The sequence below is a fragment of the Cricetulus griseus genome, chromosome 2 (assembly GCF_003668045.3).
Source record: "Cricetulus griseus strain 17A/GY chromosome 2, alternate assembly CriGri-PICRH-1.0, whole genome shotgun sequence".
NCBI lineage: Eukaryota > Metazoa > Chordata > Mammalia > Rodentia > Cricetidae > Cricetulus > Cricetulus griseus.
Window position 1 is genome coordinate 401,448,173 of NC_048595.1, and position 23,103 is coordinate 401,471,275.

Consider the following 23,103-nt stretch of genomic DNA (forward strand, 5'->3'; position numbering starts at 1 on the left):
ATTTCTGCTACAGATTTTCCCAATGAGATTGTGTTCTACTAATGCAAAGTCATAACCATTGCTACTCCAGAATTCAGAGACTTGGAGTCATGCCTGGAAACAATGCATCAGAAGGACTGTATGAGATTATTGCTACATTATTGGAAAATTCAGTGAAATATTAATTTTGCTTGAATTTTAAAAGAAGCAGTGTTCAGTAGTAGCTTAAATGGCCTTTATAGACTTTATCAATTTTTGCATTTATTAAAATAATTTTGGAATTATTTTAACTGTTTTCCTTTCTCCTCCTTTACCCTTTCCTTGTGTTTTCCTGATGCTCTACATTTATCTCTTAGCTAATTCCCAGAAGTATGACCAATTCTGCATGCCTCTGGATTGCTTATTAATGTGTGTGAGGTGATGATTATACACAATAATAATGTACATGATAAGATGGTGTGGCCTAAAATAAATCTTATGTTGTTAGCATAAATTACATTAAGAAAGAAACTTTATAATCATGTGTTACATTCTTCTACTCCAGCAGACGATTTAGCATTTGTAGAACAAGTCATACTGCCTTCTAAAGAGAATCTAGGAACTTTCTCTTAGACTTATATTCCTTTGCCTAATTATAATTTATTTTAATATGCAAGCTTATAGCAGCAGATGGCATTGACCTGAGAAATTCCTTTAATCTTTTAGGGACTTCTTCTAGGGAAAGCCACATTTGTTACGATCAATCTTTCTGCCAAAAGCCACCTGAGCCCCACTGCCACGTGTGAGCTTTACGCCAGCCGCCCGCCTGAGTTAGGGCCCAAATGAATACACAGAAACTTGTATTAGGTTCAATGCTGCTTGGCCAATGACTAGGATTCTCCTCTGTTAGCTCAGTCTTAACTATCATAAGCCTATATATTTTATTAGACTTATCTTATCGGACGCCTTATTGGCGTCCCTCCTTGGAGGTGGCTCACATCATGCCGCTGGAGCAGGAGCGGAGGGGAAAAAAGATCTCCTTCCTGTTTCTATTTCGTTTAAATATGAGTCTCCTTGCTATGTCACTTCCTGCCTGGATCATCACTTCTCTACCACATTTCCCAGAATCCTCTTTGACTCCTAGTCCCGTCTACTTGCTGTCTCATTGGCCAAACAGTATTTTATTTAACAATCAATAAGATAAACATACACAGTACATTCCCCATCACACATTAAGTCTTATTCTTCTTTCATACATTACATCCTGACCAGTTTCTCCTCCCTCCACTCCTCCCAGTCTTTCCCCTCTTCCCCACTCTCAGATCAACTCTTCCTCTGTTTTCTGTAAATGAAAAAAAGCAGGCCCTGAGAATATGGCCTAATAAGATACAATAAGACTGGGTGCAAAACCTCATTTTACTGCTGGGTGTGGTAAGCCAGTAGGAGGAGCTGGGTCCCAAGCACAGGCAAAAGAGCCAGAAACACCCCAAACTACCATGGTTGGGAGTCCCTCAAGAACACCAAGCTACACAATCATAAGGTATATGCAGACCTCCTATTTCAGACTATTACAGGGTCCCTGTTTGTCATTTCAGTCTCACTGAGCCCCCATGAACCCCGTAAAGCCAGATTCTTGTCCACACCAGGGAAAAGAAATTCAGACCAAGCCAGTGAGGAGAACTTACTAAAATAAATTAGAACTTACTTAAAATAGAATTAAAAGGTGCTCAAGGGAACATGGACCTCAAGGGAGAGTCTGGCCTCATTGTCCTAATGGTGACTGTGTGTAGAGTTGTTGAAGTTTTGGAATTTCATCGTTCTTTGGGATCTTAAGGGACCCTTTCCTCCTTTATCTCTGTTTCCTTTATGATGATTAAACTATAGGATGGTGATAGAGCTATTTGGATGGGATTGCAATCTTATAAAACTAAGAGCACAAGCATTAAGCAAGGGGTTTAGGGTCATATCCCCTATTACAAATGAGGTTTCTGGTAGAGTCCTAGGAAAGGCAGGTTTGTAGCTGAAAAGAGAAGACAGTTTTGAGCAAGTTTAATTGTGTTTGAGTTCTTGATTCCTATCTGGTGAGAGACTTCATTGGACCTCAGGAGTGAAGGTCTCCTTTTGTGTCTGCTTACCTTGTCTTTATATCCCCATGTCTTCATAATTGCTCCTGTACCATTTATAACTTTCCTTCAACTGCTTAATTAATTTTGATCAATAACCTTTAAGCATAATGTATGTAGCATATCTAAATTGTTAGGATACTATAGTGGTTTGAAAGAAAATGACCCCCAAAGGGAGTGGCACTATTAGGGAGATTTGGTCTTATAGGAGAAAGTGTATCACTGTGGAGGCAGGCTTTGAGATCTCATATATCCTCAGGCCATGCCCTGTGAGACAGAACACTTCTTACCTGCAAGATGTAGGACTCTCAGCTACTTCTCCAGCACCATGACAGTTTGCATGCTACCATGTCCCACCGTGATGATAATGGGCTGGATCTCTGAACCAATTAAATGTTTTCCTTTGTAAGAGTTGCCATGGTCATGGTGTCTCTTCACAGCAATTGAAACCCTAACTAAGACAGATACTTAAGTCATTATTTTTGTTGATGGTTTTGATATAGGTTCAATATATACTAGTATAGCTTGGAACCTACTGCATAGCCAAAGATGACCTGATCTTTTGCGACTCCTACCTTCATCTTCAGAATGCTATGGTTTCAGATATGCACCAGCAGATCTGGTTTATACAATGCTAGAAACTGAAATGAGTACTTCTCACACACTAAACAAGAGCCTGACCTGCTAAGATACAACCACAGCCTTAACCCTTCCTATGGACATTTTCTATCTGAAATTTGAACTAAGGAAACAATAGTGACCTTGAATAAGAAGCTAGTTTTAGTGTGAGATTTTTGAATTCTTTATGGTAAAAAGTTTCACTTTTAACTTATGTATGTGCACATGTATTATTATACATATCCATGTTCAGTTGTATATTTTTCTGAAGTATTGAAACATTGCATCCAGTGAGTCAAGATAAATGAGTATTGCTTTCTTCAGGTTTCATTTGTTTAGAATGCTTTCCATAGTGTAAAAGAAATAGGAGGACATTGGGGCAGGTGGCTTCTGCTTTCTGTTGGTAACTGCTCTTAGACAATAAACTTTCAGAAGGAATTGCTCTTCCATAGACCACAACCAGGCACACCATCGAGACCAAGTTTTGTGTTCCAGGAGCCTAGACATTGCCACTCAATAAAGCTCTCAGCTCAGGCATGGTCTACCTCACTGCTGGAAATGATTAAATGACATCAACACTAGGCCCCCTTCTCACTTCCTGGCTCTTGCTAAGCCAGTTTACCATCACCAATGGGCAGATTACTCAGTTAGTAATTCAGTATAGGCTGCCAGTTCACCTGCAAAACTGAGTGACTCCTTAGCTTAGAAAAAGAGCCCATGGGTATTTAAATTATTAACAATATATTCAATTGGGGATTTCTGAATTTAATCTTTTCAAAAGAGCTAGTTTTCTACTGATTTTTTTTTCTTTTTTTTTTTCTTTTTTTTTTTTTTTTTTAGCAACTTAACACCAACTTGACATATACCAGAGAAAGACACAATGTTGTTTTGCTTTACCTGATCATTGTTGGCATAGAAATGATCAGACTTGCACTATGCAGTCAGACTGCTGAGTGAGCACACTTGTAAGGGGTTGGGGGAATGAGCTTCAGCTGCATAATGCTGCAGATGGTTTGCATTATGAGAGCAGACGATACAGTGAAGAGGCCAGCAGAGCAGTAGAACCACAAGAGAACACAGTGTTTGCTTTCTTTACAAGAAGGGTTGTGCTTTCCTTCTATCAGAACGGGACATCTTTGGGTTGGTGCCTTTCTTGGGTCTCAGTCTACTGATGGTTTAGGAATTTAATACAGAATTGGCAACTCTTGGACTTTGCCAATCTTTACATAACATAAAAGTGCTTATTTTAATTTGTGCTTCTTACAGTTATCATTTTCTTTTTTACTGTCATAATTGGAAATACATTGTCTTGAAGTGTGCTTGCTTCTCCTTCCTAAGGAAATTCATTGGGAAGTGACATCTTAAACCATCTTCACAGTTTGCTGTTCCCTCTGACTTCCCTGCAGGAGTAAACTATGAGGAAAGGGAAGAGATTTGCAGTTGCATTAGTGCAGTTTGTGCATAAGTTGCTTAGTTTCCTCGTGTGAGGGAAATGTGTTTGTTGTGTTTGCATTGTAAACTAAAGTTCTAATTTAAAAGCAAGTATTGACAGACCCCCTGATCATATGTGTCAGTTAGGAGGCCTGGGCAATCTATGGGCCTGTCAGTGGATCAGTATTTATCCCTAGTAAACGAATGGACTTTGGGAGCTCATTCCACATAGATGTATACTGTCTCAGCCCAGACACACGGGGGAGTGCCTATGCCTTGCTCCAAATGATATGACAGACTTTGAAGATTCCCCCTGGAAGGTCTCACCCTCCCTGGGGAGCAGAAAGAGAATGGGATATGGAGTTGGTGGGGGGCCGGGGAGGAGGGGAGGCAGAGGGAAGTGGGATTGACATGTAAAACAAGCTTTTTCTAATTTAAATTAAAAATCTGTAAGAAAAAAGAAAGCAAGTGTTGAGTTGGGCAGATGGCTCAGTGAGTAAATTACTTGCACAAGCATGAGGATTTAATGTTTAAATCTCTAGGACCAATGTAAAACTGGGTGTTCAAGCAAGCATCTGTGATCCTGGTGTAGCTGTGTGAGGAGAAGGCAGGAGAGTGTCTGAAATCCAGGCCAACTAGCCTCATGTATAAAGCAGAAAATAGACCTGTTCCAAAAAATGTGGAAGATGAAGACTGACACTGGCAATTGTCCTTTCATTTCCACACATGTGCTGTGTCACTTACACACCTGAACTCATACACCTGAGCACGTACATTTACACACATACAAACCCAAAAATGATAATTAAAAGAAAACATTGACTTATGCTATTAAGCACATATAAATGCAGTGTTACTCTAATGGCAGAAACAAACTTTTAAAGTAGAGATTTATGGGGTAATGATGAATTGTTTATAATCATGTCAGTATTTTTTAAAACTCTGGATCATTACAGATGATTTTATGTACTACAGTAGTTAATATTTTCTAATATTCACGTACAGCCTTCTGGGTAGAACATTAAGGACCAATCCATCCTGCTATTCCCAGGGTGATTCGCTTCACCCCGAATGCTTGCCTTTAAGTCTAAAGATTGCTTTGTGTGTCCTCTTTCATATGTCAAGGCTCAGGGTCCAGAAGACAGTGTGTGCTGCACAGATGAATAGCAGAATGACTAAGCTTTTCACCTGCCGGTCACTAGCTCAAATGCAGAGGAAGCCTCCTGCAATTCCTCCTCGGTTCAATTTTATGATATAAAAATTTCAAAATAAAGAGAAGGATGCAGTTAATCTCTCTGTGGAGAAGCCGAAAAACTTACCTTGTCTTGTTATTGTACTTTCCTTAAACTCTCACCCACAAGGTTTATGTTTAACTCTGTTTTTAAATGTTTATTTTTTTCATTGTTGATTTCATATGTATTTGTAATACCTTCTGATTGCTTCCTCCTCCCACATCCCTCTCAACTACATATCCCTACCGGCCCCATTCTCAGACTCATGATTTTTCGTTTGTTTTGTAACCCATAAACTGCACTCTACAAAAGGAAAAGTAAAGACAAAAAGAAAGAAGATAGAGAAAGCTAAACTCAGATGAGTGCCCCAAGATGCCTTTCTTACACTGTCCCAATATTGGAAATGTCAAAAACCCTGAAAGAACAAAAGAACAAAAACCTGTGGATATTTTGGCTATGTCTGTGTAATTCTCCCTCCCAAATAATTTAAGAATATTTATCACATTTGTCCTCTGTAGTTCCTGCAACTCAATTTTGTAGAGGTTGCAGAGGGAGAAAGGCATTTTTATATCTCCCATGTTGAGAATTAATTTATCATTTCCAAGTCTTTCAAAAGCTACAAAACTAGTTATTCTCCCTTATTGCTGATACTGTAGTGTGTTGCCCTCAACTTGGGATTTTCTTGTCGAAATGATTCTCATGAATCATTATTCTTTTATATGGAGGCATTTATTAGCTGCTCGCACATTACATTTAAAAATCACTAGATACATTTAACAAATGGTAGCATTATAAATCATTAGGTAGTAGATACTGCATCAGAAATATCATATACACCTTTGTAGAAGATTGCTTTTAAGATAAAAAAGTTTGCTTTTTGAGATACATTCTCTGAATTGTCTTTCATTTATTTATAATTTTTTATGGAATACAAGCATGTAGCCATTTCACAAAATATTAAGCAACGATAACTCTTTGTTTGTATTGAGTGCACATATAGAAAACAATGATTAAAATGGGAGAATTCAAGAATGTTGATGCATTTGGGAATATGGATGCTCACAAGTATGGATTTTATTATTGCTCTATAAGATTATTTTAATCCATCTATTATTCAATATCCTTTCCCCTTTTATTTCTGTATTTTGATTTGCTTCATGACAGGATTTGGAGTACTTCTTAGTGGGCAGATATAACGCAACACTCCCTACTCTTAAGGTACTTCGAGCAAAGCCAGGCTCATAGAAAGGAATGGATTGTCTTTCAATGAAAATCTCAGAGTAGTGAAGGGCCCTTTGCTTCTCAGTGAGTAAATGACAACAAATACTAACATATTCCAAAATTTAGAAGGCAAGGGTCCACATGTGTTTAGAATTAATCTTTGAATAACTTGCTCCAAGGAAGGATTACTTTAGTCTGGTAGTTTTTCACTATGTAGTTCAAGGGGCTGTGGCAAAGCAAATGTATTCACTGAATTGAACAGAGAGTAGCTACAAAAGAGACAGCTCCAAGTTTCAAGGGTGGTGGTACTGAAATGTCTTTAGAAGCATGTGAGCTATGGTAGTTATTGGTGCATGTGCCTCAGGCCTGTGCAATTTTTCTGTGTTCACTATGTAGTTCCAGATGATGTACACTTTTGCCTACCCAGCCCCGATATGCTTACTCAATCTGGAAGATCAAGGCCAAAGGGATAGAATTTAAATTAAGCAAGAGGACTGACTGCCTGTGTCAAATATAGGGAAGATAAAGATTCAAAATCATGATGCTAATACATAACATCCATCAAGAATTTTCATCATGAATTGATCATCATTCGTGTTGAAGTCCACATTCAGCATAGTGACTCTGAAATGTCCCTTCTTACCCACGATGTCCCAAGATGCTTCAAAAGGATATTCATTGGCATAAACTTGTTAATATGACAAACCAAATGTATACAGTTGTATGTATATGTATGGTTTTATTTTTTTTCTTGTTAGATCATGAGCCAATATTTATACTGGAGTAATTTCAAAGAACTCCTAAAACAGTAAATTCAGCTAAATAACTATGTTTATTATAATAAGGAAATATGATAAGAAAAGGGAATTTATTTGTTAAATGCAATATCTAAAATGGGACCAATTTCAAAGGCCCTTTGTTTCTATTTAAAGCATATAACTTACCAAGATACTTTGCCTCCTCTCTTTGAATTATAAGCCTGGAGAAATCTCAGGCACTATTGATGTATAAACTTCAATTGGTAACAATGGCTAGAAAACACACACACACACACACACACACACACACACACACACACAAACACACAAACACACAAACACACACACACACGAGCACAGACACATGTTAACAAAAATATACATTTATACATCTTTGTTTAATGTTGTATATGGTTAAAGATGTCATCCACCCATGAAGACTCCCCCACAGCCTGTGCTCCCTTTTCAACTCACTCTCTTAATTGAGATGACTATTTTGATCTCTTTTCTCTAATACATATCTTTGTTTTCACCAAAAGCTAATGACCTACATCTTATTTAAATAAGAAACACTACTCAAAAGAGAAATCCTACATTTTCCTGTCACCAAGTTACTTATTCTGCAAGTAAATCTTTGTGTTTCCATGGGAATTGTTCTGTTTATCTAGGCATAGATAGTCACTTCACTTGTGGATTTGGCCATATACCTTCATGTATGTTCAAGATCTTTTCCCTCTGTGTTTATCTTCTATTTTTTGTTATCATCTTTTTTTTTCTATTTAATTCAAATTTTCTACCTGTGTCAAGCATATGCAATAGTTCTACTTCAAATGTCTACTGTTTGATCTCATGTCCACTTCTGGTTCCTGTCTTTATTCTTTGCTCCTATTTATAGCCAATATTTGAGTGTTTCTGTTTTCTCTGTTCACTTTCTCACTTCTTGCTCTCATGAAGCAAAACCAGTTAGACTACCTAATGGATTGTTATATCCCTCAGACTACTGAAACTACAGTGTAAAAATCCCCAGTATTTTCCAGAGTATGAACCTAGTAGTCTTTTTTCCTTCTTTAAATTTCTTTTTTGTAGCTATCACTAATCACTTGCTCATTTTTATTCATACTGAAAATATTCTTCATTAAGATGTTGGGAGAGGATGCTTTCTTCATTCTTTTTTGCCCTTAGTGGCTTTGGGTATTCTTTATTGCATCTCAGCTAGTTTCTTTCTTTCTGTTTTATTTTTTAGGAGGGGGGGTTGAGACAGGGTTTCTCTGTGACTTTGGAGGCTGTTCTGGAACTAGCGCTGTAGACCAGGCTGGTCTCTAACTCACAGAGATCTGCTTGCCTCTACCTCCCGAGTGCTGGCATTAAAGGTGTGTGCCACCACTGCCCGATGCTAGTTTCTTTCTTATACTGTTCAGAGCCCCATGCCTAGAGGATGTCACCATCCACAGACATGCCTGCAGATGAATCTCCTCTAGGCAGTGTCTCAAATATTGACTTACATGGAATTTTGTTGTGTAATGTTCTTTATACTGTGAGAAGATGTGTCTCTGTGATTGGTTTAATAAACAGCTAAATGGCCAATAGCTAGTCAGGAATAAGTTAGGCAGGACTCCTAAGGATAGAGAGGACTCAAAAAAGAAAGGCAGAGTTGACAACCGGTTGAAGAGGAAGCAGACCATGCAGAAATAGAAATAAAAGTCACAAGACACATGAAAAAATGTAGATTAACAGGAACATATTAATTTAAGTTATAGGAGCTAGTTAGAAACAAATCTAAGCTGAGGCCACACTTTTATATTTAATAGGAAGTCTCTCTGTGTAATTATTTGGGAGCTGGTTGGAAGGACAGAGAAAAACTTGTTACAGATTTTGTTAGGATTCATACCCAATAATGGAAATTTTTATTTATATGCATGCAAATCCTAATTTTTTTAACTACTGGACCAGACATTGTGTCAATCTGATGTTTAAAACTAACCAGCCCACTCTTAAGTGAATCATCACTGGTAAGCTGGGCACTTTGTCATCATGTATCTATCCCTAACTTACCTACAATTCCACAACTCTTAAAACAACCACTCATTTTGAGCTGTTCAGTAGGTATCTCAGAACAACCATTTCTTAAAAAGAAGCCTGTTAAAAGTGTGTGTGTGTGTGCGTGCGTGCGTGCGTGCGTGCGTGCGTGCGTGCGTGCGTGTGTGTGTGTGTGTGTGTGTGTGTGTGGATTTATTATTTATGGGTGTGTGCCAAAGCATACACCTCAATGGGAGGAGAGGACAAAACAGGATGCCAAGCCTGCAGAGTTGTGGTTACAGGCATTTGAAGGCAGGGTGTCTTACTTATTAGGTAGTAACTGAGACCTGAACTCTGGTTCTCATGATTGTGTAGCAAGTATCATCATCATCATCATCATCATCATCACTATTTATTTATTTATTTATTTATTTATTTATTTATTTATTTCAGAAGCAGGGTTTCTCTATGTAGCTCTGGCTGTACTAGAACTCATTTTATTGACCAGGCTAGCCTTCAACTCAGAGATCTGCTTCTCTGTGCTGGGATTAAATGTGTGTGTCACCACCACCTGGACAGCAAGCACTCATAACCACTTAGTCAACTCTCTAGCCCTCCGGTGAAAAGCCTTGAATTCCATATTTCAAATTTGGTTTTCCCAAGCCTAATTCTTTATTTGTAACATTGCCATCTATTCATTTTAAAATAACTGGGGATTATCCTTCATTTTGATCTTTCTTTTCCTTATATTCATCCACAAGTTTAGACCAATCATCTCTCCCTTTAAATCAGACATAAAAAGAACTTCAGAGGGTCTGAAGACATACAGTGAGGAAAGACAACAAAATGTAAAGAAATTTGTGGCACAAGTGAAAAAGAAACCTGTAACTTCCTGAGAGCCCCTTAGGTCATTTCCAGGTTCTGGCTATCGTGAATAATACTTCTATGAACATAGTTGAACAAGTGTCCCTATGGTATGACTGAGTATCCTTTGGGTATATGCCCAAGAGTAGTGATACTGGGTTTTGAGGTAGATACCCAATTTTCCTTTTTTTTTTTCCAAGAAATTAATTTTTATTAGTTCAAATTAGAAACAAGCCTGCTTCACAAGTCAATCCCTGCTCCCTCTCCCTCCCCTCCTACCCTACCCCCCCACCAACCCTCACCCCATTTCCCCTCTACTCCCCAGGGAGGGTGAGGCCCTCCATGGGGGATCTCCAAAGTCTGTCATATCATCCTGGGCAGGGCCTAGGCCCTCCCCCATTTGTCCAAGCTGAGAGAGCATCCCTCCATTTGGAATGGGCTCCCAAAGTCCTTTCTTACTCCAGGGATAAATACTGATCTACTACCAGAGGCCCCATAGAGTGCCGAGGCCTCCTCACTGACATACTTGTTCAGGGACTGGATCAGTCCCATGATGGCCTCCCAGACATCAGTCTAGGGTCCATGTGCTCCCCCTTTTCCAGGTCAGCTATTTCTGTGGGTTTCACCAGCCCAGTCTTGTCCTCTTTGCTCATCACTCCTCCCTCTCTGCAACTGGGTTCCAGAGTTCAGTTCAGTGTTTAGCTATGGGTGTCTGCCTCTGCTTCCATCAGCCACTAGATGAAGGCTCTAGGATGGCGTTATAAGGTAGTCATCAGTCTCATTATAGGGAAAGGGCATTTAGGGTAGCCTCTGCACTATTGCTTAGATTGCCAGTTGGTGTCATCCTTGTAGATCTCTTGAAATCTCCCTAGTGCCAGATCTCTCCTCTAACCTATAATGGCTTCCTCTATTATGGTATATCTCATCCTGCTCTCCTCTCATCCTGCTCTCCTCTATTCTTCCCCTTCCTGTTTCCTCATTTCTTCCTCTCCCCTCCTCTTCCCTCCTCTCTTTCATTGGGAGCATGAGGATAGGGGAGAGGGAGCTTGGAGATACTCAATATACTGATTTCCAAAGTGACTGTACAAATTTGTACTCCTACCAGCAGTGGAGGAGTGTTCCCCTTACTGCAAATCCTCTCCAGCATAAGCTGTCATCAGTGCTTTTGAAGGTGCTTATCAGCTGTAGGAATTCCCTTGTTGAATTTTCAAAGTCACTTATGTATACTACCATACACCTGCAAATAACACAAGTTTGACTTCTTCCTTTCCAATCTGTATCTCCTTGATCTCCTTTTGTTGTCTTATTGCTCTAGCTAGAACTGTACTATATTGAATATAGAGACAGTGGACAGCCTTGTCTTGTTTCTGATTTTAGTGGAATCGCTTTGAGTTTCTCTCCATTTAGTTTGATGTTGGCTACTGGCTTGCTGTATATTGCATTTATTGTGTTTAGGTATGTTCCTTGTATCCCTGATTGTTCCAAGACTTTTTCTTTTCTTTTCCTTTCCTTTTCTTTTCTTTTCTTTTCTTTTCTTTTCTTTTCTTTTCTTTTCTTTTCTTGGTTCTAATTAGGAACAAGCTTGCTTCAGATGTCAATCCCTTCTCCCTCTCACCCCCTCCCCCCAACATCCCACCTGCCCCTAGCCATCCCCACCATTCCCTAGGCAGGGTAAGGCCCTCAAAAGGGGCTCCCCAAAGTCTACCACATCATCCTGGGCCAGACCTAGGCCCTTCCCCAGCTCCAAGACTTTTATCATGAAGGAATGTTGAATTTTTGTCAAAGGCTGTTTTCATCATCTAATAAGATGATCATGTGATTTTTTTTTCTTTCAGTTTGTTTATATGGTGTATTACATTGACAGATTTTTGAATGTTGAACCATCCCTGCATCTCTGGGATGAAGCCTACTTGATCATGGTAGACGATTATTTTTATGTGTTCTTGGATTTGGTTAGAAGCAACATATTCTTTTAATATCTAAATTGCTAGCAAAAGACTTTTAAAAATTCTCCTGTGAGTTATCAAAGGACCTGAATAAAAGGAAGGCTGAGTGGTGGCATCCTAAGTCTTGGTGACTTTGGCATTGGAACCTGTGGTTTCCTAGCATCAAAGGAGCCCATGCCTTTTCCTGTCTTCAAAGGGCGGCCTCTGATGCTAATTAAAATGTATCACATGACTTTGGATACCCTGGTGAGTCAATCAGTTAGAATAGCAAACATTTGCCAACTTTGTATCGAGTTGTATTTTTGACTTTAGCCACAAGGTATCTTTAAAAAAGTATATTTCTTAGTCCGTTGGAATCACTGATTATTGTTTAGTTCTTTTCAAGGTCACTGTGCTTCATGACATTCTCCTCTTTCCCTATGTTTGCCATAGTTAGCTATTCAATGTATTTGTTTAGAATTAAAAAAAAAACTATTCTTTTGTATATATGCTTTTAATTTTGCAACTAATTATCTGGTTTACCTTAGTTGTTGAAGTCAAGATTTTTTTCCATGGTTGTTATTTTTTTATTTTTTAATTTCATTTTACAATCCTACAGTTCTCCTTCTACCCCCCTCACCTTCCCATTCCCCAGCCCACCCCTAGTCCACTACTTCTCACAGGTAAGGGCTCCCATGTGGAGTCAACATAGTCTATCACAATAGGTTGGGACTGTGCTAGGCCCTTCTCCCATGCGTTAAGTTAGGTGAGCACTGCTTCACACCATAGGGAGTGGGCTCCAACAAGCTAGCTCCTGTACCATGCTTCTATCATGGTCTTACTGCCATGAGGGTAACCCTCAGCTAGTTCAGTCTTCACAACTGTCTCCCATATGTGGAGGGCCTAGTTCAGTCTCCTAGAGTCCCCCCACAGTTGTAGATCTAGAGAGTTCATGAGTTTCCACAAGCTTAGTTCAGCTGTCTCTGTAGATTTCTCTATCATGGTCCTGCCCTGCCCTGCTCATATATTCCCTCCTCCCTCTTTTTGACTCGATTTCTGGAACTCAGCCTGGATCTTGGTTGTGGATCTCTGCAACTGGTTCTGTTGTTGAGTTTTTAACTTCTCAACTGTTACTTTAAGCTGATTATTCTGCATAGTACTACATGGTGCACATCTAAAACATTTTTGTTATTCCCTCTGCTTGAGATGAATTTCTGGGTAACAACTCTTCAGTAGTATATTGAACACTATGATGAAGTTACACATGTGGAGCTGTGTGAACTCTATTGGAATACATACCCAAAAACGGAGATTTTGATTTATATGTATATGAACACTAAGCTTGTTTAAGAAACATAGACTGTTCCTCAAATAAGCCATATAGCAGCCACTACAAAGCCACACTAATCAGAGGTTGTCAACAACAGTGGTTGAGAATAACTGTGCCCCAGTTATGCTTCACTCCATGCTTTGGAATTAACTGAAGGTCTTTGTTCTTGAATGTGAAACCAGAGGCACACATTCTCTTTTAAATAGGTTTAAGGAATCCTTAACCAAAAACAGAACAAAACAAACAAACAAACAAAAACAAAAAAACACTACTAACTATCTCACAGATACTTGATGATTCCAAGTTCAAAGAATGATTTGTTCAAAGGGAAACCATTTTTTAGAATCTTGTTTCATCACTTGTGGTAGAATACATTGCCTGTTAAGTTTGTGAGAGTTAATGTAATTTAAATTTGCACTTTCTAATTACCTATAAGTGTAAGCATTTGCTTGTTGCTTCTTGGATACTCATATTATATGTGTATAAATTGAAAGTTTTTTGTTTTGTCCATTTTCTGTGTTTTTACTGTTTTACTATCTTATTTTATTTTTATTGGATTCTTTGTATATTGCTCTAGTTTGCCTTTCTGTCTTTAAGAACAGATATTTTTAAATCCTCAGTTTAGTGCATTGTTTCTTGAAGTTTTCCAGGTGCAGGTTACTATCCACTTATTAGTAACCTATTTTTTATTTACAAATATATTTTTCTATTCCTTTATGTATTTTGACATATAGTAGCTCCTAAAGAAACATATATGTACACATGTGTGTATATTTATGTTTATTTGCATATGTATCTATCTGTGTGTGTCAGTAGAGACAAAACCCTGGTTCTTGGGCATTGTAGGCAACTATTCTAACCTCTGAGATACATTCACAGCTCCTAAAGAAATATTTTTAAAGCTTTCATTAAATTAATTATTATGCCAGTTAGACTGACCTGTCTTTTATCAAGGGGTGAAGTGATCTCTGTATAATTTGTAAGAGACTCTCGAAAGGATACTCTAAAATAAGGCTCCCATTACAACAATCAAATGCATCTTTTAAATCATTTTAGAAACTTTATTTAATGTTTAGAAGATAACTTTAAAATTAATTCAATCTCATTAAAATAAAAATAAAATGGTTTTCAAAGTCTACTAATTTTACATTGTATCAAATGTTGAAATAATCTCATTGACCTTTCATTTCAATGAAATGTTAAGCCTAAATAGAGTGTATCACTCTATTTCTTTGGAATCAGTTGTTATTGTCTTTATAGGGGTAGGACAATCATCATATTTACACGAACTAAATAAAATATTTGTTTTTTAAAAAAAGGTACTTTAACTGCTCATTTTGTTACATTTACACATCTGTATTGTTTGAACAGATTATTTTAGTAGAATTGTTTCTTAAGTTAGAGAATGACCAATGCTATTTTTACTGGCTAATTTACTAGACAGAATTTTTTCAAAAATGGGCATTATGTTTATTTGCATATTTGTATTTTAATATGTGATGTATTTGTAATGACAGACTTTTATTTATTTATTTATTTTCATCTTTTTTTACATTTTTTTATTTGAATTACAAACAAGATTGAATTACATGACAATCCCAGTTCCCTTCTACCCTCTTTCCTCCCCTACCACTCCTCCAACTAAAACCCTACCTATCACATATCCTTTCTTCTAATCTACACCTGACTCAACCTTTCTGCTCCCTCATGAACTCTGCATTCTTTCTTTTCTTCCCTTCTCATTCTCATAGCTCCCTCCCCACTCCTCCCATGTTCTCAATTTGATCAGGGGATGGTGACCCTTTCCCCTTCTCCAGGGGACAACTTTTGTCTCTGTTAGGGTCCTCCTTGTTTACTAGTTTCTCTGGCAGTGTGGATTGTAGGCTGGTAATCCCTTGCTGTATGTCTAAAATACACATATGAGTGAGTACATGTGATGTTTGTCTTTTTGTGATTGGGTAACTTTGCTCAGAATGGTTTCTTCGAGTTCCATCCATTTTCCTGCAAATTTCAAGTTTCCATTTTTTTTTTTCCGATGAGTAGTACTCCATTGTGTAAATGTACCACAATTTCTCTATCCATTCTTCAGTTGAGGGGCATTTGGCTGCTTCCAGTTTCTGGCTATTACAAATAGTGCTGCTATGAACATGGTTGAACAGATGTCTTTGTTGTATGAATGTGCTTCTTTTGGGTATACGCCTAGGAGTGGAATTGCTGGATCTTGTGGTAGACTGATTCCCATTTTCTTTTTTTTTTTTTCCAACTTTTTTTATTTGAATTAGGAACAGGATTGTTTTACATGACAATCCCACCTCCTTTCTCCCACCAGTCCTCCCCTTCCCATCCCCCCCACTAAAACCTTATCTGCCACATATCTTCTGTGCTCCCCCTGGATGGTGAGGCCTTCCATAGGGTGTCATCAGAGTCTTTCGTTTCCTTTGGGGTAGGGCCTAGGCTCACCCCCGTGTGTCTTGGCTCAGGGAGTATTCCTCTATATGGACTGGGCTCCCAAAGTCCACACCTATGCTCGGGATAAATACTGGGCTTCCACAGGAGGTCCCGTAGATTTCCGAGGTTTCCTTACAGAAACCCTTGTTCCTTGGGTCTGGATCAGTCCCATGCTGGTATTCCAGCTATCTGCATCTGGGTTCCAGTTCAGATTGGTGATTAGTTATGGGTGTCTGCTTCTACTTTGTTGCTCTTTCTCAAATCTATGGCTTCTTTCATTCATTGTTCTCTGTGTGTGTGTGTGTGTGTGTGTGTGTGTGTGTGTAATCTGGTCATTCTATGTATAATGTTACTTTTATGTATATATTTCAGAGTTGACCATTTGGGATGATACAACCAACTGGTATGCTCTTCTCTGGGAGACTATTTCTCCGGCTCTTAGCATTCCTTAGTTGACTATAGTTCTTTGTGCAGAGTTGAGACCTGGTGGGATTTTTTTCCCATTGTATTTTGGTATATCCATTGCTATTGTACTTGTTCAGCTCATCTTTAGGTAGTCACAGTGGTGAAATTTCATGAACTTATCTTTTGACAACAGTAGGAGACACAATGTCACAGCAAGTTCCCTGTTCTTCTGGCTCTTACAGTGTTTCCAACCCTGTTCTTCCCAGTCACACTGGATATGTCCTCAAGACACTGTTCCACATAAGGGTCATATGACTGGGCTCCACAACCTGCATTTGATTATTTGTGTGTTTCCTGTTATGTTCTCCATCTGTTGCAAAGGAAAGTTTCCTTGAGGGGGTGAGGACTACCGGCATTAATGGGTATAAGGACAAATAGAGTGTAATTATGTATTAGAATGGTTTGGTAAAGTGAAAGTGGTAGGTTCTCCTTCGGTAACCATGACTTCACTAGCACTGAGTAGTTAGCTCAGTTTCCAGTAAGGCATGGTTTTTCATCCAATTAGAGTTATTGGTACCTCTAAGGTATGCTTTCTACTGCTCTCATAGGGTTATTGTGCTATTCCAGCCATTGGTGAAGTTAATAGGTGTTATAGCCGGGTAGGACTTATGGTTTCTCCCCTCTTTTGGTAACTTGCAAGGTACCTTCTGGTACCATGAAAGTAAGTCCTAAGGGAGGAGGCTTTCAGGAGAGTTCCAGTGCAGAGGCCTCTCAGACTCATGTTTTTCACTTGTAATGAATAATGTACATAAATGTAAAGTTTATTTATCATCATTATACTTTCAAAACAAAATGCTTTTAAACTGTTAAATTTTTTCAGCAAATTTTACCAGTATATGTTTGTTTGTTTGTTTGTTTTAATATCATCAGTAGAATGTGTACTGTTTTAAGAAATAGTTTATTTGGTTTGGAATTCAACTAATGTTTTCTGTAGATATTTCCTACATGCTAAGGATGAAAGAAGTGCAATCTTCTAGCATTCACATTCATGTGTTTTTCTAGGGCATCATTTTCTAATTCATTTGATGGCTTATTGTAGATAGAGATATGAATGCATTCATTAGTGCAAGAATAAAACTGCTACTTCATTTGAATGGATGACCTGAAAGGAAGATTTTCAAATTAGTTCAGCAAAGTAGGTTGAGGTTAGTAGCCAGAATGTTTTCTAAATATGTTCAAATGATTTATCACATAAAAAGTAAATCTACCCTTAGGTAAGACGAGGGTGTTTGAAAGAGTTATTTCTCTAAGGGGAGAGGGTCAAATGTGACAGGAGAACCTGCCAGTCATGATGCAAGCAAGTAAGGGAGGGAGGGCCAACTAGCTGCGGGGTCGGCTGAGGTAAAGAAGGCTGGGATTTGGAACAGTGTATCTGAGAATGTTTCACCCTCAAATTAGCCTGTCAGTAGGCCAGGAGGAAGTGGTGGGGATTATGGGATTGTGGATGAGTCCCCCATATGGAATCATGGAACAAAGAGACATTGATGAAATTCGATTAAGACAAGGCAGCACATTTGGGTCCTGTGCACAAGTGGTTCAGCTAGCCATTTATAGAGGAAGAATAGCAGGTTGGGGGGTGGTGGTCACAATTGCTTGTTTTCACTACAGAGGGAGTCCTGAATCTCATCTAAGCAACCTGAAAAATGGTCTTTGCTGTGCTTGGACTTACAAGAGAAGGGAAAATTTCTTGAAGTTTTGTTTGTTTCCAGAATCACAGGCCCAGGATAAAGTACATTATTTCTAAACAGGTGATGAGGAGAAATACTTTATTAGTTATAATTGAAGCATTAATAGGTAAGCAAAGTAGCAAATCAACGAATTTGTGCTTACTGTGCTCACACTAAAGTTCAAAGAAAAATGGTTCTGGTAGCAATGGTAAAAGCAGAAGGTGTTCTTTCCTATGTCCAAGCCTTGGCAGTGCATTCATCCTTGTTCCCAAGGATGGTGAGGATAGCGTTAATATTTGAAGACGCCCTTTCCCCTATCCCTTGGTTTCTTCTCGGGAGAATGGCTTCCATTATTCTGGACATCTGCTTAAGTTGGACAAGATATGTTTTCTGGGGCTGTTATAAAAGCTGGCAAAAAGTAATCGCAAGCCTTTGCTCAGACCCAAGTTCTTTACATCTCAGTGAACTGCTGTGTAGTGATAATGGCCATTCTGAAACTGTATAAAGTTTTTTGTGAGTTCATTATGATAAAATGGTTCTATTAAGTTAAGAAAGAAATCCATGAAGAAATCGAAGAATTATTATAATATTTAAAATTTAAAATTTAAAAAGCAATATCTTATGTTTATCTTAAACAAAACAGTAATTAAAATATCTGTGAAATGATTAAAGCAGTAAGTTCAGACATATTTATAATTATGGAGTTTTAGCATTTAGTGTAATTTTAAAACTGTGCCTATTGTCAAAATGCCAAAATATCAACATTTTTACCAACGAAGAAGATTCAAATGTCAGGTTCCTTTCAAGTGCATCACCTCAGTGACACATGGAATATTTGAAACAAAATTAAAAGTTTATGCTATTGTTTTGTGGGCTGAGGTTAAATAGAATGCATATTTTAGCCTTAGAAATCTATAGTCTTTAGTTTTAAAATCTCACAGCATTAACTATGTAACTACACTGTTTAGTCTTTCAGAGGAGTTCAGGAGGTTTCACCAACTTTACCTCTTGAATCCCTCAGTTCTTGGTCACTAGGATACAGATATGGAGGCATTTGTGAAATGATCAAAGCTGCAGGTTTAATAAATTACAGTACAGTGTGTACAGCTGAAATAAGAAGAAGAGCATAGGAGTGTGCACATTGTTGCAATGGAATAGCTGTGTTTGTTTAAGTAGATAAAGTATTGCTTGGGATTTCATCAAAGAATGAAGTCTGTGGTTCAAAAGGAAAGGCCATGTTTGAGGTCTTCCACAAGCTACACAAGTCAAGTGTGTGATAAATATTTATTTCAGCATAGACAATTGTGTTTCCTATTAAATATTTCATTAGTCTATGAGAATATTTTTCTTAGCAACATTATTTTCTGTGTAATTATCTCATTTTAGAGAAAGGCATCTGACTTTCATTAAAGACACAACTTCATAATGAAATCCCAGTAAGAAAATAGTCTAATTGACATTGGAAAGAATGATAATGAAACTTCAATGTGTAACTGCTGAAACTGGCCGGAGCCTGAGAACTTTAGCGCAGCATAACACAGATACTGAAGGACACATATGAGGATCAAGGTTACATTGGCAGGAAAGAGATTTTTCTGACAATTGTGTGTCACCTTCTGTTCCTAAGGACATGGGAACCCATAAATGTCCTCACCTGGCGACTGAGTGGTGGAGCCTCTCCAGGCTGATACCAGAGAACAAGCACAGTGTTCTAGTCACTGGCTAACTACATGGACTTTTGTGATACACCAGCATTGACCCAAGAGCTGACTGTACAATGTGAGAGCGACAGAAATGACTTTTGATGTGCCTTACCAAAATGCTCTTAGAAAAGAAGCTGTTATCAGAAAAAAAGCCATTTAACCTCATGAATTTAAATGTCAGTAGGGATAAGGTGCATATTATTGCTTTTCTTTTTTAATTATTTAAACCAAGAACACAGATGTACCTCTTAACCCATTCTGTGCTCTACCAACTGTTTCAGAACATGCTAGAACAGAGCCCTAGCGAGGGGCTGGAGGTTCTCTGTAGGCTAGCCATGAGGCTAGGTGCTCCACGCACACAATGAACAAGTGCCACCCACATTTCACCCTTCTGTCAGAGTCAGGCATTCCCTCTCACACTTCGGTGTTTGACAGTCTGGGAAGTGATTTACTCACATCATTTCAGAAGCTTTCCCCTAAACAAGACAGTCACCTCATGCTCCATCTTTGCATGCTCATCTTTCACCGGGCCCCAGGTCCACTCTCTCCTACCTCCAAATATGGTAAGAATTTAAAAGCAGGGACCCTGCCATACTTGTTTTTTTATCTTGATACACTTGTTGTAGTGCAGTGTATATAGTGTCCCAAAACATATCTATGGAAATAGATGGTTAGAGAATGACAGGCATTCTTAGATCCTGGATTTATTCCACACTCCATCAGAAACAAGCTGGATTGTGTTAGCAGGATGTAGAAAGCCATTACTCTTTGCACACCAGCTGGTTGCAATAGTTCCAGTACTTGCTTTGTATCAGTTTTGAATGTGGAGTAAATTCAAGATCTAAGAATTCCTGTCATTCTCTAACAATCACTTCACAGACTTGCATTTTCACAAATGTGTCAAAGACTCAAGAGTACAATTTAAATGTATTGTTATTATTCACCAAAGCACCCTTTTGTTTTTTTTTAATTTCTCCAAGCTTATCTTTCTGTCTATAACTGAATACTGACCACATTTAATTATAGTTGCATCATCTCCATGAGCAACAAGATCTTTTTTTTTCATTTTTAATTTAAATTAGAAACAAGCTTCTTTTACAAGTCAATCTCAGTTCCCTCTCCTTACCCTCCTCCCATGCCCCCCCCCCACCTCCCATCCCAACCCCTTTCTGCTCCTCAGGAAGGGTGAGGCCTTCCATGGGGGAATCTTCAAAGTCTGTTAAATCATTTGGAGCAGGACCTAGACCTTCCCCCATGTGTCTAGACTGAGAGAGCACCCCTCTATGTGGAGAGGGCCCCCAAAGTTCATTCGTATACTAGGTATAAATACTGATCCACTACCAGTGGCCCCATAGTTTGCCTAGACCTCCAAACTGACATCCTCTCTCAGGGGGTCTGGAAGAATCCTATGCTGGTTTCCCAGCTATCAGTCTGGGGTCCATGAGCAACCCCTCGTTCAGGTCAGCCGTCTCTGTGGGTTTCTCCAGCCTGATCTTGACCCCATGAACAACAAAATCTTAAAGTAACTTTTATCTATTGAGTTCCTATGTGTTTTAATAAGTTTCCCCCCTTCCCTCTTAATACTTTAAAACTGTTCCTGGCACATTGATTCCAAATGGAGTTGTAAAGGTAAAAATGAAACCCAGAACCATTTTTCAAGTTCTAATATTAAATCTACATCTATTTTCATAATCATTACAGTATGGTTGGATTTTTAAAACCAACAGCTTCAACGTCAGATTTATAAACAGAAAAGTGCTTTTCCTTGACAGGCACCCACTTTAAAACTTTTAAACCAGCTGTAAATATCAGTGGCTTAATTTCTGCCAAACATGTTGTTTACTCATATAATATTGGTTGACTCTCAGTGTCTTTAAATATTTTGCTTATAGCCTAAATTAGATTAACATGAAGTGGCCTCGTTATTTCATCTGTTGTTAACAGGTTGTAAAGAAAATGAGGGATAAAAATACTCTAGTTAGATCAAAGGTCTATGTTTATCTCCTGTGCCCCACCATCCTGTCCAGTCCTGCGCTCCCATCTCCTACTCTCTCTCCCTTATCTCTTCCTTCTCTCTGGCTACTTTTAAGGTTTATTTTTTCATTGGAAGATTTAAGCAACTGAATGATGATGCCTTATGATACAGTTTTTGTATTGTTTCATACGGTAGTTGAGCTTCTTGGATCTGATGGTCTATAGTTTCACCCGGTTTGGAAAAGTCTCACCTTTTATCCCCTTAATTTTGCTGTCCCTCTTCACCTCTCTGACTTTAGGAAGTAGTTGACCACTTAAAGTTTTCCTGAAGTTCAGAATCTGCCCTCTCTCTCTTCAAACTTCCTTCTTCCCTGCTCTTTTTTCTCTCTGTTTCAGTCTGGATTCTATGCCTATGTCCTCAGTTCCACTCTTCCTTGCACTGCAGTTTTTTTACCTGCCATGAAGGTTGGGGAAAATACATCTGTCTCTAAGTCCATGGTTCCTTGATTTTGGTCTGGGCTTCTTCTTCACACAGGAGCAGGTCAATGCATTATTACTCACTGGGTCTCTTTTCATTGATTTTTCTCTTTATTTTGGATTTTATTTTTTTTCTTTGTTGCACTCTTGATTTTGGAATGCTCATGTGAATTTTAACTGGGTGGTGAATAATTCCCTAATCTCTAACATACTCTTGAGTATACATTTGAGATAAGAATGTTCTTGGGAACAGATGCATTCGGAAGGAGGTCTTTCTGTTAAGGTTTGTTAGCCTAATCCTGGCTTTATTCTTTCCCTGTTGATAAAGTGAGATGTTTCTCATAATATAATTCTCTCAAAATTAGTTTTTTTCTTTGCTCATTGCTGTTGTCTTCGGTGTACTGGCCCTACTCTCTCTAAATGTTAAGTATGATTCTTTGGATTTTCTAATAGAGGAGTTTCTGCATGTACCTCTAGAATTTGTGTGTGATTTTCGGTTCTCCACTTGCTATGAGATGAGAAATTACAGATCTTGGTTTCGGGCAGATTGTTCATATCTGACTGGGTTGCATCTCCTTGGAATAGAAATTCCTCTATTCAGTAAGTAGAGAAATTATTTAGAAGATCAGATTAATGAGAGATACACAGTCCAATGTTTTAAGGCTAGTTTGAGTGTTAAGAGTGCCCCTGGAATAGAAGCTTCCATGCTGACTGACATACTCAGGATGAAAGCCTGGATACAGTCCTCATGATAAAGTGACAAGACTGAGTTTAGGAATGTTGTGGGAAAAGTGTTTTCCAATCCGTAGTTAATTCTTGGTCTTTCTCTTCTGAAAACTGAACTTTGGGCATCAGTGGCTGTGGAAAGGCCTTACCAAGAGTCCCTTGCTCTC

General features: G+C 38.5%; 1 protein-coding gene across 2 annotated transcripts in view; it reads left to right on the forward strand.

Annotated features, from left to right (window-relative positions):
* The window catches only part of Gulp1 (GULP PTB domain containing engulfment adaptor 1), a 271,324-nt gene that overhangs the window by 142,262 nt on the left and 105,959 nt on the right, over positions 1-23,103 (forward strand). The gene's annotated exons all lie outside the window — the stretch shown is intronic.